Source organism: Vigna angularis, chromosome 5 (genome assembly GCF_016808095.1).
Source record: "Vigna angularis cultivar LongXiaoDou No.4 chromosome 5, ASM1680809v1, whole genome shotgun sequence".
Lineage (NCBI taxonomy): Eukaryota > Viridiplantae > Streptophyta > Magnoliopsida > Fabales > Fabaceae > Vigna > Vigna angularis.
The window spans coordinates 31,973,954-31,988,415 of NC_068974.1; positions in this window are offsets into that span (position 1 = coordinate 31,973,954).

Sequence of the window (14,462 nt, forward strand, 5' to 3'; positions counted from 1 at the left end):
AAATACAAATAAAAAATAATTTATAAGGCTAAACTGGAAATATTAGGCTAAACTGAAAAGAGAAGATGTTCTAATCAAAATAAAAAGTTATATTTTTGGTCTTTATTTGTTTTTGTTAGTTAATAGGAATTGTGAAATTCACTTTTAAGAACGTAATGAATCATAGTTTACCACTTCTAAATGGATATGAGATAACCATGATATGTACCTTATAATACTAAATAATTTTCAAATTTTCTTAATTAGATTATTTTTTAGTGGATTAAACTATATTATTACAAAATTGTGAGCTTAGGCTTCCTCTCATCTTATCTACTATTGATCATGCATCTTACTTTTGTCCAAAACCACGGTGGCAATCCTCCCAATGCATCCTTCAAGGAAAAAACAACAAACCTAAAACAATGTTCTAAATAAACATGGTTGGACCATTTCCTATGTGTATTAATTAAATATGATTAATCGTTGATGAGATACAAAAGCTAAAATGAACTAAATCCTTTCAAAAATCAACATTATTTGTTTTTTTTGGTTAAGATCACTAAAATCCTTTGAGATTAGATCAACTTCTTATCATGAAAAGTAATTAGTAACCTACCATCGGTTATAGTAAGCATAAGCTCATTCAGTGTGGGTATTTGTCACAAATAAAAATTAATAAAACATTATCATACCATATAATCTATGCACATCTGACCAAATCATACAGTTCCGAATCCCCATACACCTGATATGCAACATCTCGGAAGACAATTTCCATCCTCCATATTTTTCTTTTACTTCATAACCTTTTGCTCTTCTAATATCAATTTCAAACGCTCCCTTTCTTGGATTACAAGTCAATACAAGTTTAATTTATTAATACATATCAAGTAAGGACGGTCACAAAACAAAACTGTTATATCAAGGTGGATCTCAGATTTCACATTGAGAGACTTAACAAAACAGATAGTATAAGAATACATCAAAACATGTAAAATTATTGTCTTGATTTTATATTTAAAGTTATTTTAATTTTTGAACATTTGACTTTTAAAAAGATATGTAAAGTTTGAATTGTTATGATGTATGGATGAATAAAAAATTAATGTACGATAAAAAATAAATACAACTAGTAACTTACAATAAAAAGTAACTTATAAGTTTGCTAATAAAGACAAATATTATGCTAAACTAATGCGGAAAGAAAAGATATCCCAATCAAATAAAAAGTTATATTTTTTGTTTTTATTAGCAAACTTATAAGTTACTTTTATTTTTACTTTACTTTTTTTGTTGTACGTTACCTTTTGTATCTCGTGTTAGAATACCATTATCACTTTAAGAAATTGTTTGTTTTTGTTAGTAATAAGAATTGTGAAATCAACTTTTAAGAACTTAATGAAGCATAGTTTAACCGTTCTCGCAGGATATGAGATAACCATGATATATACTTTTATATTACTAAATATATTTCATATTTTTTTAATTAGATTATTTTTTAGTGGATTAAATTATGTTATTACATTTGAAAAAAAATGTTATATTTATAGATTCATTTAGTTAGATTATGTTGCAATTGGTGGTTTGACGACATTTGTAGAAATTATTGTACCCCTCACTTTCATTATGTGATCTATTGAATCCTTAATTTGAAAGAGCATCAACCATAATTGTAAAACATTCCATAAAAAATTGTGAGCTTAGGCTTCTTCTCATTTTATCTACTATTGATCATGTAACCATGGTCCATCTTACTTTTTCCCAAAACCATAGTGGCAATCCTCCCAATGCATTCTTCACCAAAAAAACAACAAACCTAAAATAATGTTCTAATTAAACATGGGTGGACCATTTCCTAAATGTATTAATTAAATATGATTAATCCTTGATGAGATACAAAAGTTAAAATGAACTAAATCCTTTCAAAATAACATTGTTTGTTTTTTTGGTTTAGATCACTAAAACCCATTGAAATTAGATCAACTTCTTATCATAAAAAGTAATTAGTAACATACCATCGGTTATAGTGAATAGAAAATCATTCTGTGGGTTTTTGAAACAAATAAAAATTAATACAACATTATCATACCATATAATCTATGCACATCTGTCTGGCCAAATCATATAGTTCGGAATCCCTATACGCCTAATCTCCAAAAGCTCGGAAGAGACAATTTCCATCCTCCATCATTTTTTCTTTTACTTCATTTCCTTTTGCTTTTCTAATATCAATTTCAAACTGTCGCTCCCTTTCTTGGAATACATGTCGATACAACTTCAATTTATCAATATATATGACCACATAGAGGATCAAGATAAGGGTTGTCACAAAACAAAACTGTCATATCAAGGTGGATGTCCGACTTCACATTGAGAAACTTAACAAAAATGATAGTATAAGAATACATCAAAACATGTAAAGTTAATGTTGGGATTTTATATTAAAGTTATTTTATTTTTCTAACATTTGACTTTTAAAAAGATATGTAAAGTTTGAATTGTTATAATGTATGGATGTTTGAAACAAACTTTTGTTTCGCGAGTTACGTTAAAAAATAAATACAAAATTAATGTACAATAAAAAAAATACAACAAGTAATGTGCAACAAAAAGTAACTTATAAGTTTGATAATAAAAACAAATATGCTAAACTAACCCGGAAAGAGAAGGATGTTCCAATCAAATAAAATTTATATTGTTGGTCTTTATTAGCAAGCTTATAAGTTACTTTTTTTTTACATTACTTTGTATTTCATGTTAGAATACGGTTATCACTTTGGGTAATTGTTTGTTTTTGTTAGTAATAAGAATTGTGAAATCCACTTTTAAGAATTTAATGAAGCATTGTTTAACCATGATATTAAAATACAATGATATGTACATTTTATATTACTAAATATTTTTCAGATTTTCTTAATTAGATTATTTTTTAGTGGATTAAACTATGTTATTATGTTTGCAAAAAAATGTTATATATATATATATATATATATTTAGTTAGATTATGTTGTAATTGGTGGTTTAACAATATCATAACATTTGTATAAACTATTTTACCCCTTACTTTCATTATGTGACGAAACCTTAATTGAAAGAGCACCTACCACAATTGTAAAACATTCCATAAAAAATTGTGAGCTTAGGCTTCCCCTCATTTTATTTACTATTGATCATGTAACATGGTTCATCTTACTTTTTCCCAAAACCATAGTGACAATCCTTACAATGCATTCTTCATTAAAAAACAACAAACCTAAAACAATGTTATAAATAAATATGGTTGGATCATTTCCTAGATGTATTAATTAAATGTGATTAATCACTGATGAGATACAAAAGCTAAAATGAACAAAAGCTAAAATGAACTAAATCCATTCAAAAATCAACATTTGTTTGTTTTTTAGTTAAGATCGCTAAACCTCATTGAAATTAGGTCAACTTCTTATAATAAAGGGTAATTAGGAACATACCATCAGTTATAGTGAGCAGAAGCTCATTCAGAATGGGTATTTGTCACAAATAAAAATTAATACAACATTATCATGCCATATATTATGTGCACATCTGTTTCACCAAATCATATAGTTCGAAATCCATATACACCTGATATGCAACCGCTCGAAAAAGAAAATTTTCATCCTCAATCATTTTTTCTTTTACTTCATAACCTTTTACTCTTTGAATATCAATTTCAAACTACCCCTCCCGTTTGTAATAGATGTCAAAACAAGTTTAAGTTATTAATACATATGACCACATAGAATATGAGGATAAGGCGGTCACAAAACAAAACGGTCATATCAAGGTATTTTTTGAACATTTGAATATGTAAAGTTTGAATTGTTATGATGTATGAATGTTTCACACAATTAAAAAATGAATAAAAAATTAATGTACAATAAAAAATAAATACAACAAGTAATATATAATAAATGTAACTTATAAGTTTGCTAATAAAGACAAATATTATGCTTAATTAATGCGTAAAGAGAAGGATGTCCCAATGAAATAAAAAGTTATATTTTTAGTTTTTATTGGCAAACTTATAATTTACTTTTTTTGTACGTTACTTTTTATTGTACGTAATTTTTTGTATTTCGTGTTAGAATAACATTTTTACTTTGGGTAACTGTTTGTTTTTGTTAGCAATAAGAATTGTGAAATCCAATTTTAAGAACTTAATGAAGCATAGTTTAAAACTTCTAACAGGATATGAGATAACCATGATATGTACCTTTTATATTACTAAATATTTTTCAAATTTTTTTATTAGATTATTTTTTTAATGGATTAAACTATGTTATTGCATTTAATAAAAAAATGTTTTATTTATGGATTCATTTAGTTAGATTATGCTGTAATTGGTGGTTTAACGATGTCATAACATTTGTAGAAACTATTGTACCCCTCACTTCATTATGTGACCTACTGAATCCCTAATTTGAAAGAACACCAACCACAATGGTAAAACATTTCATAAAAAATTGTGAGCTTAGCTTTCCTCTCATTTTATCTACTATTGATCATATGATCCATCTTATTTTTTCTCAAAACCATAGTGGTAATCCTCCCAATGCATTCTTCATTTAAAAACAACAAACCTAAAATAGTGTTCTAAATAAACATGGTTGGACAATTTTCTAAATGTATTAATTAAATATGATTAATCATTGATTAGATACAAAAGCTAAAATGAACTAAATCCTTTCAAAAATCAACATTGTTTGATTTTTAGTTAAGATCACTAAAACCCATTGAAATTAAATCAACTTCTTACCATGAAGGGTAAGTAGGAACATACCATCGCTTATAGTGAGCAGAAGCTCGTATTTGTCACAAATAAAAATTAAAACAACATTATCATGTCATATAATTTGTGCACATCTACCTGACCAAATCATACATTTTGGAATCCCCATACACCCAATCTGCAACCGGAAAAGGCATTTTCCATGCTCCATCATTTTTTCTTTTACTTCATAACGTTTTGGTCTTCCAATATCAATTTCAAACCAGGGCTCCCTTTTGTAATAGATGTGAATACAAGTTTAATTTATTAATACATATGACCACACAGAATATCAGGGTAAGGGCTGTCACAAAACAAAACGGTCATATCAAGGTGGATCTCTATCGGGATTTTATATTTAAAGTTATTTTATTTTTTGAACATTTGACTTTTAAAAAGATATGTAAAGTTTGAATTGTTATGATGTATGAATGTTTGAAACCATTCAGGTTTTGTTTCGCGAGTTATATTAAAAAATGAATAAAAAATTAATGTACAATACAAAATAAATACAAGTAACGTACAATAAAAAAAAGTAACGCATAAGTTTGCTAATAAAGACAAATATTATGCGAAACTAATGCGTAAAGAGAAGGATGTCCCAATGCAATAAAAAGTTATATTTTTGGTCTTTATTAACAAACTTATAATTTACTTTTTGTTGTACGTTACTTTTTATTGTACTTTTTGTATTTTGTGTTAGAACATCGTTTTCACTTTGGATAATTGTTTGTTTTTGTTAGTAATAACAATTGTGAAATCCAATTTTAAGAACTTAATGAAGCATAGTTTAAAACTTCTAGCAGGATAAGAGATAACCATGAACTTAAGTTTTCATTTTTTCCCATTTCAGCTTCCATATCTTTCTTGATGGGTAATTTGCTAACCTATTACCAGTTTGTAAGAGATCGATTTAATCCCGTAGTTGAAGCCGATGAAGAAGAGAGAAGTCTACTACTTCATGGAGCAGAAGCGCAAGCAACATCAGCGCAAGCAGAAGCACAAAGCAGCAGAAGCACAAGCATTTGAAATACACAGTGCAACACCTTCAGAAACCCCACCGCATTGATGTTCCACCCAAAAATGATGTTTCAACCCGACCACAACGTTTAGCAGCACAACGTTCAGCAGCTCTTTGCATCTATCTATGGCAAGAATTCTTTAGAAATTTTGTTGCTGGATATACATGGATAGTTTTCAATTTTATGACTGATGTTAATGTTCAAAGTTTGATTAAACCAGCTTTCAGTAATATATGTATTGGGACAATACTTGTCACAATAAAAGGATTCATTCTTTATAGGCTTAGATTGACGAAAAGGGAAAGAATTACATTACTAATCACAGTATCAACAGCGGGATACTTCTACGGTGGTGGATTGGCTTTTGCGTATGTTTATGCAATAAAAAACCCTATAGTTAGAATCCTATCAATGAGTATTGGTAATGTTCTTATTATGTTACTAGGTGCACACTTTGATGTTAATTTTGAAGATTTAAAGAGCATCCCCGAGTTATGAAACTAAACTTATAACCTAATACAGGTACCTCGAGGGTAGTTTCAATATTTGCTATCAATATCATAACAAAAGTGGTAACAGTAGCCATTCCGAAGATTCTAGTGGTATCTTTAGTCATCAAACCACAAAGGAAAATGGCGAGTGCACCAGCCACAACATACGACGCCATTGATACTATGGTTACTCTCCCGAATCTCATTAGTCGTCCTCCCATCTTGTGAAATTTGTAAAGGAGATATTCGTTTACCGGAATCATGATAGTTCCGATCAATAAATTACCTATAGATGGCATGATTACTTTTTTAACGTCAGCATTCGTCATAAAGGTGAATACGAAGAGGGTATACGCTGCAAGAAAGTTTCTGCAAGACTCCTGTCCTAAGTAAATATGAAGAGGAAGCTGTGGTTCTGGTTCAAGTGCTCCTCTTGCTCTACTTGAATCTTCAGTTTCTGTTTGCACTCCTTCTCTTGAAACATCAACTTCCAGTGCTCTTCCATAAACTTGAGCTCTTCCTGTTTGCACTCCTCCTCTTGAAACATCAACTTCCAGTGCTCTTTCAGAAACTTGAGCTCCTCCTGTTTGCACTCCTCTTGCTTCTCTTGTAACTTCAGATTCAGGTGAGGGAATTTGAATTTGAATTTGGATATTTTCTTCAGATCTTGGTTCATCTACAGATCCTCCTTGAGCTCTATCTTGAGCTCATTCAAATACGGTATTTGTGGGATTGTCTTTGATGTTTGAGGGAATTGCTTTTTGCATTAATAAATATATTTTAAATATAGATTAGGTATATTTCAAAGGAGTGTACTACTGAAAGATGGTGTAATGAAAATTGATAAACATTTTGGCAAGTGTACCAATTTTTATTGTAGTAATAAAATAATTAATATTTTAAGGAATTGAAATTTACATTTCTTCTTAAGCTCCCGTCTTCTCCCATTTCTTCCTAAGTTTTCATCTTCTCCCATTTCAACTTCCATTCCTTTCTTGATGGGTAATTTGCTAACCTATTACCAGTTTGTAAGAGATCGAGGTGAATGTCCGACTTCATATTGAGAAACTTAACAAAAAGAATAGTATAAGAATAGGTTTAATAGCTTCCTTTGTCCCCAGTTTGGTTGAATTGTGTCAAATTCATCCTCATTTTTAAAAAAGTTTCATTTTCGTCCTCACGTGATGTAAAAGTGTCAATTGAATCCAAACATAGAAAAAATTTGTGTCAATGTAGTCATCTCCGTTAAATACACACTAACGGTGTTAAGTGGCTGATTATTTGGCACTAGAGAATTAAAACGTGGCAAATGAGTCAGTAATGACGTGTCAATGAAATTAAAATTACGCTTGGAAATAGGTTATTGAATTGGGGAAATTCATATCAGAATTCATTTAGGGTATCTCAGATCAACAAAAAATGAATTGGGGAAATCCAAACCCTAGTCTGCATACCCTCCGCAAACGGAGTCGTTGAACTGGGGTCTACCGAATTAATTTACCAGAACCCGGATCTGATGAACAAGGTGAAGGTCCTCTTCAATTTTAGCAACAACAACTTCGACATGGGTTCTTCTTGGCCTGCAACCAGCGCCGATCAAGGAGAAAACGACCCCTCCACGCTCTGGCTCAACGATCCTGAAGTTAGGGATTCCATTAACACTGTCGCAGCTACTCCTTCTGTATCCGTTTCTGTTCCCCCTCATAACAGTACTCACGGGATTTCAAAGACGATGCAGTTGGAGAGTTCTATTCAAACCCCCGGTTCCAGTACCTTAACCCCAACCCCAAGCTCTATTAACGGAGGCAAAGGCACCAATGCAGGACGCACCTTGGACCACCAGTGAGAGAAACGTTTTGTCGCGACAGAGAATGTTGCGCCAGGGAAGAAGAGCTGCAGAGGTTGCGCTTTCGAAACTTGCGAGGAAGAGGAACCCTTTCGAAAACTGCGAGGAAGAAGAATTCATTTTTGTTGATCTGAGATACCCTAAATGAATTCTGATATGAATTTCCCCAATTCAATAACCTATTTCCAAGCGTAATTTTAATTTCATTGACACGTCATTACTGACTCATTTGCCACATTTTAATTCTCTAGTGCCAAATAATCAGCCACTTAACACCGTTAGTGTGTATTTAACGGAGATGACTACATTGACACAAATTTTTTCTATGTTTGGATTCAATTGACACTTTTACATCACGTGAGGACGAAAATGAAACTTTTTTAAAAATGAGGATGAATTTGACACAATTCAACCAAACTGGGGACAAAGGAAGCAATTAAACCATAAGAATACATCAAAACATGTAAAGTTATTCTCGGGATTTTATATTAAAGTTATTTTATTTTTCTAACATTTGACTTTTAAAAAGATATGTAAAGTTTGAATTGTTATGATGTATGGATGTTTGAAACAATTAAAAAATGAATAAAAAATTAATGTACAATAAAAAAATAAATACAGCAAGTAATGTATAAGAAATGTAACTTGTAAGTTTGCTAATAAAGAAAAATATTATACTTAATTAATGCGTAAAGAGAAGGATGTCCCAATGAAATAAAAAGTTATATTTTTAGTCTTTATTAGCAAACTTATAATTTAGTTTTTTTGTACGTTACTTTTTATTGTACGTAATTTTTTGTATTTCGTGTTAGAATAACATTTTTACTTTGGATAATTGTTTGTTTTTGTTAGTAATAAGAATTGTGAAATCCAATTTTAAGAACTTAATGAAGCATACTTTAAAACTTCTAACAGGATATGAGATAACCATGATATGTACCTTATATATTACTAAATATTTTTCAGATTTTTTTATTAGATTATTTTTTTAATGAATTAAACTATGTTATTGCATTTGCAAAAAAAAATGTTATATTTATGGATTCATTTAGTTAGATTATGTTGTAATCGGTGGTTTAACGATGTCTTAATATTTGTAGAAACTATTGTACCCCTCACTTCATTATGTGAGCTACTGCATCCCTAATTTGAAAGAGCACCAACCACAACGGTAAAACATTTCATACAAAATTGTGAGCTTAGCTTCCTCTCATTTTATCTACTATTGATCATATGGTCCATCTTATTTTTTCCCAAAACCATAGTGGTAATCCTCCCCATGTATTCTTCATTTAAAAACAACAAACCTAAAATAGTGTTCAAAATAAACATGGTTGGACAATTTTCTAAATGTATTAATTAAATATGATTAATCATTGATTAGATACAAAAGCTAAAATGAACTAAATCCTTTCAAAAATCAACATTGTTTGATTTTTAGTTAAGATCACTAAAACCCCTTGAAATTAAATAAACTTCTTATCATGAAGGGTAAGTAGGAACAGACCATCGCTTATAGTGAGCAGAAGCTCGTATTTGTCACAAATAAAAATTAAAACAACATTATCATGCCATATAATTTGTGCACATCTGTCTGACCAAATCATACATTTTGGAATCCCCATACACCCAATCTGCAACCGCTCGGAAAAGGCAATTTCCATCCTCCATCATTTTTTCCTTTTCTTCATAACATTTTGCTCTTCCAATATCAATTTCAAATTGGGCTCCTTTTGTAATAGATGTGAATACAAGTTTAATTTATTAATACATATGACGACATAGAATATCAGGGTAAGGGCTGTCACAAAACAAAACCATATCAAGGTGGATCTCTATCGGGATTTTATATTTAAAGTTATTTTATTTTTTGAACATTTGACTTTTAAAAAGATATGTAAAGTTTAAATTGTTATGATGTGATAGGTTCTTTATCAAGAACCTATGAGAAACACGCCTCTAAACTCACACACACCCCACAGTGGAACTGAAACAATCTCCTTTATTCAGTATGTACGTAATGGTTACAAAAAGAAGAGAGCTTAACCTCCCCTACCAGGACTAACAAGTTCCTGATAAAAACAAATGAATTCACTCCCTCCCCTCCACTTACAACTAATCTCCCTTGTATACAAGGTATCCTCAACCAACTCCCTAACCGCTTAACTGCCTAGACAGTTAAGTTATGTAACTGTCTTTCTCCTACTATACACAAATAAAGGTCTAACAATACCACCCTCCTCCGAAACAACCTTGTCCCCAAGGTTGAAGTCAGGGTATTGTTCCTGAATAGTTGCTACATCTTCCCAAGTAGCTCCCTTTCGACCCCCTTCTTGCCCTCGATCTACACCTGTGGTATTGCCTCTTCCCCACTCTGCCTCTGCCTCCTATCCAACACCTTGTTTTTCTATTTCCTCCTTCAAGAGATATGGATATCTGTATGGCCTAACATTTATTGAGCTTTCTCCTTCTTTCAGCAGAATTTTGTGCTCCAAACTACGTCGGAAAGGCAGCCCTTTTCTCTCCAGGAACACACGTGAGTGGAACTGCAACACTGCTCTGAATTCCATTTTCTGCTGCGCGGTCAAATCATTTGTCACCTCACCGCTAGACCCTTGCTCCACTACCTCCAGCTCCCATATTAATATCCATGAGTCAGCATCCAGCATCTTCATCAAGGCCTTAGGTTCCACTAGCTGGCGGCATAAAGTTGGTTCCCCTTTTATCTCCACTTTATCACCCCCCACTAAATATCTCATGGACATCTCTCTCCAGTTCAACACGACCTCTCCCAATTTGGCCAACCAAGCAATACCCAAGATGACATCTACTTCTCCAAGCTCAAACACGTAAAAATCCTCCTCGACAGTGGTGTTCCCCAAACGTATCCTCACTCTCTCGCAACGCCCACTCGTCGTTCGGCGATGGCCATCACCTAGGCTCACGGTGTATGAAGAAGTCTCGGTCACCGGCAGCTTCAATTCCTCCACCACGTTCTGGCTAATGAAATTGTGGTTGGCCCCACTGTCGATCAAGACTACCACTCTTCTCTCCCCTATCAATCCGGTAAACTTCAAGGTCTTGGAAGGCGTCAGCCCCTCCGCCGAACATGCCGACAGCTCCAGGGTTTTTGCTTCCAGGTTAGCGTTTTCCTCCCATTCCTCCTCCTCGTCCTCCGCTAGTAACAGGACCCTTAAGTTCTTATCCGCACATCGATGACCCGGAGCGAATGGTCCACCGCATCGGAAACACCTTCCTTCTTCCCGCCTCTTCAGAAACACTGGATAAGGTAAGTTTCTGACCATTCTTTCCCTGTTATCGCCTCCCGATGTGGTAACATCCATCTTTCCCTCCTCATCCTTCATTCTAATGGTAAGGCCGTTCGACCAAGTACTGAGAGGTTGTTTGGACTGTAAGACCGTTCGGCCCTTGAATCTAATTGTAAGACCGTTCAGCCAATGACTAGGAGACCGTTTTGAGTGTAAAACTGAACGACCTTTTACTGTAGCTATAAGACCGTTCAGTTCCTCCCGTCCTCTTCCATTCTGTTCTGGCAGTCCCCTCACGTTCGGTTTCGGTCTTCTCACGTTCGGATCCAACAATCCTCTTCTACCGTTCGGCTCAATTCCCACTATCTTTATACCGTTCGGCTCTCTTCACACTATATTTATACTGTTCGGCTCTTTATCTATCGAACCATGCAGCTTCATCGCTTTTGGCTGAATAGGGCCACCAGCCGAGAGAGTGGACAACTCCGTCTGCTTCAGGTCTATTTCTATCTCGGACCGCTCGACAACCTCACCTGGGATATTGCGCTTAACCTCAAACCACTCGACAACCCTCGATCGGCTTGTGTTGTAGCGATCGGCCTCGCACTGTATCCACTGACCGCTCGTTCGTCCCCAAGACGACTGGTCTTCTATGTCCTCAGACTGCTTGGCAATTCTCGATCGGCTTGAGTTATAGCGATCGGCCTCAGACTGTGTCCACTGACCGCTCGTTCGTCCCCAAGTCGACTGGTCTTCTATTTCGTCTGACTGCTCGGCAGCTCTAGATCTGCCTGTGTTATAGCGATCGGCCTCGGACTGTTCGGCTAATCCCGCTCGGTCTGGTCTACAGTACTTGGCCTCGTACCGCTCGGTAACCCCTTCTCGCGTTCGTCCCCCAGATGACTCGTCTTCTATCCCGCTCCCTTTCCTTACCTTTTCGCCTTCCTACACATACTCTTCCCCTGTCGCCACCTGTTTCGATGCCGCCAAACGCTCAACAATGGTTCCAAACCTTATCACCAGGGCCTCCTTCAAGCCATCCCAGGAACGGTTCTTGGCTTTCTCCTTCCAGACTCTAAACCAGTAGCCCGCGCTGCCCTCCATGCTTATGTCCGCGAATTGCACTTTCTCCTCCTCCGCTACTCCTTGAAGCTCGAAAGCTCTCTCCGCCCTATTGATCTAGTTTAACGGGTCCAACCCTTCGAAAGCGGTTAATTCAACCCTTTTCCACCATTGATTTTGCACCTCCTGGTGATCGCCACAGTGATTGTGGGTTTGGGTCCCACCGTAATCGCCACCCACTCTCCCTACAATATCCTCCTCGCACCGTCGCTGGTTCCCTTTGACGTAAGCCTGACTTCCACCTGATTGTTCATCGTTGTTGTGAGCTCGCGCCCCCATCATCCCAATTATTTTTTGCAAATCTTGGCGTATTGCAGCATAATTTTGGCGTATTGCTGCCATGTTCATCTTCAGTTCGCTGGTCCTCCTCTCCACGGTATCGTTTCTTCCTTCCATGCCTCCACCCTTTCTTGATTACTTGTTGATCTATCAGTCCCCTCCCAAGCGAGATCCGGCAGGTCGGACCAATTGATAGGTTCTTTATCAACAACCTATGAGAAACACGCCTCTGAACTCACACACACCCCACAATGGAACTGAAACAATCTCCTTTATTCAGTATGCACGTAATGGTTACAGAAAGAAGAGAGCTTAACCTCCCCCTACCAGGACTAACAAGTTCCTGATCAAAACAAATGAATTCACTCCCTCCCCTCCACTTACAACTAATCTCCCTTATATACAAGGTATCCTCAACCAACTCCCTAACCCCTTAACTCCCTAGACAGTTAAGTTATGTAACTGTCTTTCTTCTACTATACACAAGTAAAGGTCTAACATGATTTATGAATGTTTGAAACCATTCAGGTTTTGTTTCGCGAGTTATGTTAAAAAATGAATAAAAAATTAATGTACAATACAAAATAAATACAAGTAACGTACAATAAAAAAAAGTAATGGTTAAGTTTGCTAATAAAGACAAATATTACGCGAAACTAATGCGTAAAAAGAAGGATGTCCCAATGCAATAAAAAGTTATATTTTTGGTATTTATTAGCAAATTTATAATTTACTTTTTGTTGTACGTTACTTTTTATTGTACTTTTTGTATTTTGTGTTAGAATATCGTTTTCACTTTGGATAATTGTTTGTTTTTGTTAGTAATAAGAATTGTGAAATCTGATTTTAAGAACTTAATGAAGCATAGTTTAAAACTTCTAGCAGGATAAGAGATAACCATGAACTTAAGTTTTCATTTTTTCCCATTTCAGCTTCCATATCTTTCTTGATGGGTAATTTGTTAACCTTTTACCAGTTTGTAAGAGATCGATTTAATCCCGTAATTGAAGCCGATGAAGAAGAGAGAAGTCTACTACTTCATGGAGCAGAAGCGCAAGCAACATAAGCGCAAGCAACATAAGCGCAAGCAGCAACGCAAGCAAGCAGAACCGCAAGCAGCAGCGCAAGCAAGTAGAACCGCAAGCAGCAGCAGCGCAAGCATTTGAAATACACAGTGCAACACCTTCAGAAACCTCACCGCATTGATGTTCCACCCAAAAATGATGTTTCAACCCGACCACAACGTTCAGCAGCACAACCTTCAGCAGCTCTTTGCATCTATCTATGGCAATAATTCTTTAGAAATTTTGTTGCTGGATATACATTGATAGTTTTCAATTTTATGACTGATGTTAATGTTCAAAGTTTGATTAAACCAGCTTTCAGTAATATATGTATTGGGACAATACTTGTCCCAATAAATGGATTCATTCTTTATAGGCTTAGATTGATGGAAAGGGAAAGAATTACATTACTAACAGAAAAAACAACGTATCAATTCGTACAGAAAAAACAGAGTTATTCTTTTCTCTCTACTCTTACCTCTGCCAGTGCAAGCTGTTCCTCTTTCTTTAACTGTTCCATCAAGACTGTGCGTGGCAGAACCATCTTGCCCTTGGTGGTTGCAAAACCATCATGCGAGTGTGCTTTATCTTCTGGTGG